A 10,386-nucleotide genomic window follows, 5' to 3' on the forward strand; every position below is an offset into this window, starting at 1 on the left:
ATATATATTTTAGTATTTTAGTACTAATAGAACTGCATGTGTAATATATAAAATCATAATTGCTCAAGTGTGTTCTACATTTAATAATTTTTTATTTTTCAGTGAGGAAAAATTACTAATGAGTTGAACATTCTAATGTGGATTTTCAGACATCAAAAGAATGTGGTAATCAACATCTCCATTGTTTTAGAGCTAAATATTAAATGTTGATAGCTATGTTCTATAAATTTTCTAATGCAATGTATAACTTGAAATCTATGTAATGTATATATGCATAAATAATACATATATGTATTACTTATGTACTATACTTACTTCTGTTTCTATATCTGACTGGATTTTAGTTTTTTAGAGTTTTGTGTTGGATATTGAAAGCATTATTAGGCAATAAAGGTTTTAAGTTGATATTTACTGTTTTTTTCTGACGCCTGGATTTTTAATAATTTTCATGCCTTCAATATATTCCTCTATTTAAAGCCTCAGTGAATCAAAGCATGGTTTTAACTAAACTTGAACACATTTCCTTTAAAAATTAGTAGAATTAAGGCTGAAGCTTTGCTGTTTGGTGTAGGTAGAAAGTTGTAATGTCATGTTATAAATTTATAATTAATTATCTTCTGTCTTGTGCTTGGAAAATAATAAACATGTTCATTAGGAAGAGGCATGTACTTCTGACCCTCTGAAGCTCAAAACTATCCTCAACAAGAAGGAATTTGTCAAGTCAAAATATATTTATTGAAATCCACAGTAAAAAGTGAGCTTTTTATTTTAAGAATCAATCCATAGCCTGACTCACCTTTGATAAAAAAAATCAAAAAAAACCTTTGGAATATTTTTCTTGATCCTACTACCTTAATAGTAGTTACACTACTAGTTGCTCAAATTAGTGCTGCCTTAGTAGTTGTTACACTACTAGTTGCCTAAATTAGTGCTACCTTAGTAGTAATCACACTACTAGTTGATCAAATTAGTGCAACCTTAGTTGTAGTTACACTACTAGTTGCTCATATTAGTGCTACCTTAGTAGTAGTTACACTACTAGTTGCTCAAATTAGTGCTACCTTAGTAGTTGTTACACTACTAATTGCCTAAATTATGCTACCTTAGTAGTAGTCACACTACTAGTTGCTCAAATTAGTGCTACCTTAGTAGTTGTTACTCTACTAGTTGCCCAAATTAGTGCTACCTTAGTAGTAATCACACTACTAGTTGCTGCAATTAGTACTACCTTAATAATAGTTATTCTACAATTTGCTGAAATTAGTGTCTGTTTGGAAACTTAAAAAGTTCAGTTTGATTCATCTAAATAAATAGCTATTTCATTATTCTAAAGATTACATTTACAGACTTATTCTGTTTCGGAAAATCCTTTTGTGGTATTATATTTTTTATTCAAATATAATATCACAGTCACTGGATAGAAAATCATTTTATTCAGACATAATATCACAGTCACCGGATAGAAAATCATTTTATTCAGACATAATATCACAGTCACAGGATAGCAAATCATTTTATTCAGACATAATATCACAGTCACCGGATAGAAAATCATTTTATTCAGACATAATATCACAGTCACAGGATAGCAAATAATTTTATTCAGACATAATATCATAGTCATAGGATAGCAAATCATTTTATTCAGACATAATATCACAGTCACAAGATCGTAAATCATTTTATTCAGACATAATATCACAGTCATCGGATAACAAAGCATTTTATTCAGACATAATATCACAGTCACAGGATAACAAAGCATTTTATTCAGACATAATATTACAGTCACAGGATAACAAATCATTTTTCTTTTCTTTTTTTGCTATGAGAATTTTTAGAATTTAATTTTATCCTCAACAACCATTACTATTCTAACCGTCAGTTGAAAATTGTATCACTTAAATAAATCAAGGATCTTGAGCATAGTGCTTGGCAAGGAAGAAATGGATTCTTGATACCAACAGACATACCTTCAACATAATAAATTTTAATTTTACATTATATTTGTCTATAATAATTAAGATTTATATTTCAAATTTTAATGAAATTCATCATTTTTACTAATTAGGGATTCTATCTGATTATTTTAATGATATGGTGGTTGAAGCGAAAACCGTTTAATTTTGCCGATGTGGATTCTGAGTTGTATGAATTCGAACAAGTATTAGTTATTTTAGTTTCAATTATTTTTATTATCATCAGAACAAACCATCCCATTTTAATATTAAGACTTTTTATCTTTCCTAAAGTTTATTAATTATTTGTAAGTTATTTATAATTGATTAAATGATTTTTTTCTAATTAGTGAAAATTTTTTAGGTTGTTTTTTAGGAAAGTATCTAAAAAAGTTCCGAAGAGCAACCAAAGATTACCATTGCCCAAACTGCTTGAAGTCATACCGTTACCCTCACGGCCTCTCGAGGCATCAGAAATATGAATGTGGTGTAGAGCCGCAGTTTCAGTGCCCACACTGCCCTTATAAAGCAAAACATAAAGGACACTTAAAAACACATATAGGCATAAAACATACTTTTATGATTAAAACTAAGTATTGACTACAATAAAATATCTTAATTTGTACCGGATTTACAATAAATTTGAAGGATTGATAATACAAATTAATTATAATAATTAAGAATATTAAATTTTCCTCATTCTGTATCAGATAAAACAATTGGTTGCTTAAACCCCATATATTTGTAACTAATGATGTACATTGTGTAAGTTTAGTTTATTATAGAGCTGTTTGTATTTTTTAAATTCCTTCATGTGAGTATAATGTATTTCCAAATTACCCCAACAGCCTTATTTTCAGTTTATCAACAGTTTTCAAAAATGATTATATTTCTTTTGTATTAACCCATATTTTCTTAGAATTATTGTTAAATTGTATTTTTATTTTATTTCCTGTTATAAATTTCCATGAGTTTCTCATGTTATAACTGCATGTTGCACTAATTTTGTTTTATTTATTTGTTTTATTTATTGTCTTAACATGTATAAAATATATTTATTTCCTTCTTATAGTTATAAAGTAAAAGTCTCTTACATTGTTGATATTTAATTGTTTTTTTGTTTTTTCTAAATTTTATTCTGAAATAAAATCGTTTAGTTTATGAGATATGGTACTACATTCATTGTGCTCATTTTGTATTAATATCATAAAATTATTTTATTCATGGTACTCTACTTGATTTATCAGCTTCCCCACATCAGCAATAATTCCAAACCATCATATCTTGATTTACTCACGTATACCTATTTATTTTTTATTTACTGTTATTGTTATGCTTATAAAAACACAATAAGTAATTAACAATTAATTTCATGTCAGTAAAAAAAAAAAAAAACTTGGCCAGTCCTTCTGGATGAGTTCTGTTCCTTTTACCAATCTATCGTTAATAACATATGTTTGAATAGCTACAAACAATTTAATAAAATTTAACTAACAAAGACACTTTAATCGGAACATGGAATAATCCTTTGTAATAGTATCACATAATTTTGTTTCATTTATACATACATTAAGTGTTATAAATAAAAAATATTTGTTATAAATATGTGTTTCTATACTTCATTATATCCTATGTGTTTGATTTATTTTCTGTTACATTTTGATTATTGATTGTGTGGATTTTTTCTGTTATATTAACCATCTTTGATCCTAATTAGTTCATATAATTGGCATAATACTTATCATAGATGTAATTTTGAAACCCATTCTCTTGTCTATCTATTCTCACAAAAATAACTTCTTACAACAACATTCATGTTAATCTGAAAAATTTTTATTTAACATTTTATTGACTTTTCTTTCCTGTTTTATCTGATTGTACACTTTAATTTTAAGGAATGTATGTTGCTGGAGTAGGCTTTCACTGTAATACATGCTCGAGAGCCTATAAGAACAAGGAATCTTTAATTCGCCATCGAAGATATGAGTGTGGTAAAGAACCGCAATTTACGTGTCCTCATTGTCCCTACAAAGCTAGACAGAAAATTCATCTGAAAACTCATATTGGCTTGAAGCACTTATTAAAAGGACAATAGTGCCATAATATTTATATGATTATGAAATATGATGCATTAATATATTTCTTGTTTTCTTCATGAGTAAGTGTTTGGTGTTTTTCTTCACTCCTAAAGAATAATCCAAGAAATATACAGATGAAATAGCATGTTTAGGATTGATTTAGGTTAATAAGTTAAAATAAACTATTTTACAATTGATTTACATTTAATCTTGTTTTTATAATATATATTCAATACACATAGATAATGGTATGGGTTAAATTTTCTTCTATATGAAACCTGTAATAATAAGCTATTCTTGAATCTCATAACACTTTATAATGGAAATAAATGATAAATATTCCTGTTACACTTAACATTTTTTTTTTAAATGCTACTATGTTTTTGTACATAAATCATTTATATTTATTCAACTTTATTCAAGTTCAAAGGAATTCTATTTTATATATTGTTAGTTTATGATAAATTAATACTCTATCTTTTAAATAAAATTGTATGCCTTTTCACATTGTTATCATTACTTTTTAAAGGCACTTTTGGGGAAGATGACCAATCATGTTTGGAAAAATACATCTGCAGAGTTTGTATGAGAACTTATAAGAACAGAGAAACTTTGAGTCGACACAAAAAATATGAATGTGGCATTGAACCCCAATTTCCATGCCCTCATTGCTCATACAAAGCTAAGCGGAAATCACACCTCAGGTCTCATATCGGTTTAAGGCATTTTTGTGTAATGGTAAATAATACATAATTCACTCATTTTTGTTTTTATTTTACCTAAAATTAAATATTGTGTTGTTTTTTTCCTTACTATTATACTAAAATACTAGTTGTTATACTTTTTTTCTTTTAGAATTGAAAATATTTTTAAATGAAAACTAGGTATTTCTAGTTGATTTTTAACATGCTATAAACGTATTTGTCTGTACAATTATTTCTTGAGTTTTTTAAAATATTTAAGCTTAATGTTAATGTTTTCACCAAATTGTTATTGTCATTAACTTATATTTTGTTCATTTAGATTTCTACCATTTAGATGAAGCATTCGGTATTATTATTATTAAGTGTTTCGGCTTTAGATGAAAATTACTTATTTGTTAATATAATTACAATTTAAAAGATGTATATTTTTTGTATTCAGTATTATTTTTGTTTACATCTAGTTAGTGTAAAACTTATTGTTTTAATTCTGATGATTACTTAACCTATAGGTATGCACTTTTATATTTAAAAACAAATTATTTTTAGAAGAATAATATTGTTAAAAAAATTAAAGGAATCTTAATATTTAATTCAAAATCATCTTAATAAACTTAATCCAATTTTCCAAAAGCTGTTATTATGCTGAAAATTCAATATGAAATATCATTTAAAATTTTTATAATAGAGAAAAAATTCATTGATCATTTGTTGTTGTATATTAATCATTTATTTCAATTAGCAAAATTATTCTGGAATCAACCAGGTATGTACTACTCCTATTTTGTCATAAATATTTCTTATATAACTAAGCTATGTTGTCTTTTACTTACTTTCTTCTTTTTTTTTTTGTTTTAAGGCTTTATTCATTTGAAAAAAGAATATTGCTGTGACAAGTGCCCACGCATGTATTGGAGTAAGCATTCATTGATACGTCACCAACGTTACGAATGCGGCCAAGAACCACAGTTCAAATGTCCTCATTGTCACCACAGATCAAAGTTGAAGAGCAACATGATCAAACACATCGATCGTATGCACACCAGTATCAAGCTATTAAACTTTTAGAGTTAGAACTTTGTCTGATTTTTATTTCTTATTATTATTTTATTTTTTTGTATTAATTGAAAGTTAATTTATTTATTTAACAATTATGGCTGTGCTTACTTTCCTCTTATATACAGTGAATACTCTACTATATACTATGTGATAAATTTCAAATCAGATATTATTAAATTTTAATATAATAATTACAGATAGACTGTTTATTTGTAAGGTTTTAAAGAAGGACTATTTTTTATGAATTATTTCAAAATCTAAGATGATTTCTTATTCCTTCCTTGAATAGTATTTATTTGTTGAATACATGTGGCCATTTGAAATAAAAATTTCTTAACCTGCTTACCTGCTAATTGAACATTTGTTATTGTTACCAATGTTTCGTATTAATATCTTCACTTGTTTCATTTTTACACTGTATGAATTCACAAAAAAAAAATTGATTTTACCATTGAATTGACACCAAAAGCAACCAAGAGCTTTGTACTCCTTGGTCTAGTTTGATGTAAGGAATGTGTTTAATGTATGGGTGTTCATTGCTGGAGAGAAAATATGAGAGAGAGAGTTAGACTTTGATGGCATGTTTTTGGTGCTTAAGTTACGCATTTTTTTCATAAGATCTTTACACAAAAAATGGAATGATTGGTTGATAGGTTAATCAAACTTTTTGAAGTTTTACAAAGAAGACATTTTGTTGTGATATGTCCAAAAATGTTCATGTCAAGAGAATCTTTATCAAGTCATAGGAAACATGAATATGGTAAAGAACCTCAGTTTAAATAGCCATAGTGTCCCCACTAAAGTGTTAATAGTTTTTTTATTTGGTATAGCTTATTATAGGAATTTTATAACTTCACATGGATAAAGCTTTTAGATTTGAAAACTTAGTTAATTAGATATGGAGAAGAAGAATTTTGTATTGCATTATGTACATTTTTCTCATCATGAAGTTGCTGTAATGCCTCTTGGAAAGTTTTTTGATTTGATTAAAAGGAGAAAAAAAGATCACGAAGATCAAATTGCAGGATTTTTACAAAAATTACTTTGATGTTTCACTATTGAAAATGAATTTGAACATTTTATAATATTTCTAAAAGAAAAATAAGAAACTATGACCAACAACAAACCAGACCACTGTTGTGCTGTTAAAGAAATCTCTTGTACATTACCGAGTGTAAAAATATTACTGAAAAGGTTTTGTTTTTAAGCATACAACAAGTTATTCAATGACTATGGGGGGAGGGGGGAATTATTAAATAATATGGCTATTGTTATGGTATATAGAGCAAGAAATTATACATAGAATTGACACTATTAAAATATTTGATAAAAGGAAGATTGTGTGGGTGTGGTCAAAATAAACTATTTATTATGAGACAACGTTAAGCCCTGCAACATGAGGCAAAACATTGCCTCATAATAAATAGTTTATTTTATACTAGAGTTATTTTGCCCTTACCCAGGCCATCTTACTTTTATTTATTACCCATGGTCAATCAACGATCTTCCAGCATAATAATTAGTGAATTTGAAAGATATAAAGTAAGACATAAGTCACATAAAAATATATCATTTTAAGAAATTTATATTGTATTTTATGCTATAAAATTATTGATTACTTCTCCGCTTTGTTTATAACTTACTAAGAGTTTTCTAGAAACTGTTTGTTTATTATGGAGGGGAAGGGGAGAGTGTCTGAAGCGTTTTACTAATTAAAGCCCACACTTGTTTCGATCTGCCACTTCTCTTCTACCTTTCATCTGTTCATCAAAATTTTTAATGTTTTTTTTTTTTACTGGTAGAAACCAAATGTTAATAAATCACATTAATTAAGAAACATGTTCCTTTTTACTTAAATTTAATTCAACTTATATTTCCAATTGTTATCCAAAGTTCTGATCAAATTAAATTAGGTAAATGCTTTGAAATTTTATAAATCATATTCACATTCTAAAAATAATGGTGTTTTTAGATATTACAGCAGTTTTATGTGTACCATGTACTCATTGATATCAAAGCTTTTATTTTAACCAAACCTTTGTGAGTGGACTTTTTTGCATTGTACAAATTAGTTTTAAGCATTCCTAAAATGATTTTAGTAAGTTTCAGTTTATGCTATTTTAATTGCTCCATTTTTATTTGTCTTTTTCCAGAAATAATCAGATCATCCCTAAAAGCAGAACAAACATTTATTTGTGAAAGCTGTTCCAGAGCTTATAGACATAAAAGTACCCTTAAGTTTCATCAAAAGTTTGAATGTGGAAAGGAACCACAGTTTCAGTGGCCTCATTGCAACTACCGTGCAAAGAGAAAAACCAGTCTAACAAGTCATATTAGGCTGAAGCATTATCATTTCCCAGAACTCTGTTGAGCGATCCTGTTGACATTTGAAAGTACAAAATTTTTACAATCTAAGTTAGCGTGCAACTCACAAAAGAGGCACTTTGTTGCAATGTTTGTTATTGTTACAAAAAAAAAAATACATTTTTATTTATATCATTAAAGCTAAATATTTTGGAGCTAAGTTTGAGTATCATCTGTCTTATTTAAAAAAAAAAAAATCAGCTAAACTTTTTACATAATATTTTGTAAATTTCCTTTTTATTTTATTTTTTTAAGAAGGCCTTTTATTTATATTTGTTTTTCAAAATATTTTTACCTTTATTTACACTATTGTTAAGTATTCTTTTGTAACTATGAATTATGTAATTTAATTTAATGATTTGCCAAAGATGAATCATTAATAAACACGGTATTTAAAGACCATAAATGCCTGTTAAATGAATTGTATATACTACGACATTACATATTTGAACTTTGGCCCTGCTGAAGCTGCACACTTGGTATTTCCAGTTAAAAATATACTGTAACGAGATAAACTGCCTGTAATAATGTTTTAGGTATTGATCTATTAGAAATTGGTGATTTAGGTAATCAATCATATTAATGTTATAATATTATTAATATTAATAATCAACTTTTTTCAAGTTGTCTACCCTTAAGAGCCTATCTCAGCCAATTTCTTTCTAGTCTGGTCATTTTTAAAATTCTGTCCTACCCTCCTAGATTCATTCAACTTTTTTGTTTTCTTTAGTTCTGATTGTATTTATGTTAGTTATAATGTTAGGTCTCAGCATGCTCTAGGTTAAGGTAATAAGAGGTACTACCTTACTTTGATTGCTGTTCAGTTTGGCCGCTGCATCTTCGTTGATCTCTTCATAGAATGAACATCCTAAGTAATTAATAGAACCCATGTTTTGTTGTTGATTTTTCCTCCCAGTCCATTTTTATGGCCTACTACACATTTAATTATGCCCCATTTAATTATGTGTTGTTGTTAGTGTTCTTGTATTGATTTTAAACAGTTTGGGGGAGAATTCTTTCATGCTTAAAAGATAGGACAAACTTTTTCATCTGGACACTTTACCTTTATCTTATTATTTGATGGACACTTTTGTGACTTTCTGCTGAACTTGAGGCAATTGAGGAAATACATCTGTTGAAAATGTCTTCACTAATACCACACCTTCTGTGATAATAGGTCATTCAATTTTTAATTTTTTTTTTTCAGGTTTTGCAGCAGCTCTTTTCCTTACTGTCGATAAGCATCCAGGATCATAAAAAAAATACTTTTGTTACCTTATATAACTGGCAAAGTTATTAGAACTTGATTCGGTGCCTTTCCCATATGCCAATTTTGGACTTAAGCTGACATGAAAAAAAAAAATCATAAAAGAGCTAAAGATAAATTTTATGTGTCTCTGTTACCTGCCAAATAAGCAAATTAATACTTTATTTTATGAAAAAATAAATTTTTTTTTTTCAGATAAAAGCTTAAATTAACTAGCTATAAGCCAGAAAAACTGAATGAAGTTTTATTCTTGGTCATATTTTTTATTAAAAAATTATTCTACTGACTTAAAACTAAAGGTGTTCTATAAACTCAAAACTATTAAATCTCTACTTATAATTTAATATCAGAGCAATTACTTAAATATTAAACTATCTACATTTATGATTTGATATCTATGAAATAAAGAACATTGAATATATACATTTTTTTAACAATTGAATTTTATTGATATAAACATATATTTTCACTCGTTTGATGCATAATATACCTTTTATTAAGACATTAAATGTAATATTACCCCTGAATTAATTTAAGTAAATAACATTTGAAGGCAAAGTAGTACCTATTTAAAATATTGTTCAGCATAATTTACTATGATTAAACCATCTTTCAACAGTCAAGTTTTGTTTATTTTCTTTCCTTGTACAGTGAAAGATATTTAGAGAAGTAAGACTTATTGTATTTTAATGAAAAATTGCCATCATTGTATTTTGATGAACAAATTAGCATCATAATTACTTGCATAATTAGTTTAGAATATATGATTTTTATTCCCGCCATTCAATTTTATCTGACATATTCTCGGTGCCTAAATCCATGTTGAAAACCAGTTCTTCATGTGTTTGAAAATTTACAGGTGTTACGAAAGTGGGTAAAACTCATTGTTGTTATAGCTTAAAACATATTTTGTACCTTGACATTATCTGAGGATTTTAAAATGAAGATGATCTGATCCG

General features: G+C 27.2%; 1 long non-coding RNA gene across 3 annotated transcripts in view; it reads left to right on the forward strand.

The window, feature by feature from the left end:
* The window catches only part of LOC106679569 (uncharacterized), a 16,427-nt gene extending 12,938 nt beyond the window's left edge, over nt 1–3,489 (forward strand). For all 3 annotated transcript variants that reach the window (XR_010843395.1, XR_001343000.2, XR_010843396.1), the window contains 2 exons: nt 103–165; nt 2,323–3,489. This is a non-coding gene — a long non-coding RNA (uncharacterized lncRNA). The remainder of the gene's footprint in view (nt 1–102; nt 166–2,322) is intronic.
* Nucleotides 3,490–10,386: the final 6,897 nt, after the last annotated feature.

The sequence above is a fragment of the Halyomorpha halys genome, unplaced genomic scaffold (assembly GCF_000696795.3).
Source record: "Halyomorpha halys isolate HHAL.00 unplaced genomic scaffold, Hhal_1.1 Scaffold208.1, whole genome shotgun sequence".
Lineage (NCBI taxonomy): Eukaryota > Metazoa > Arthropoda > Insecta > Hemiptera > Pentatomidae > Halyomorpha > Halyomorpha halys.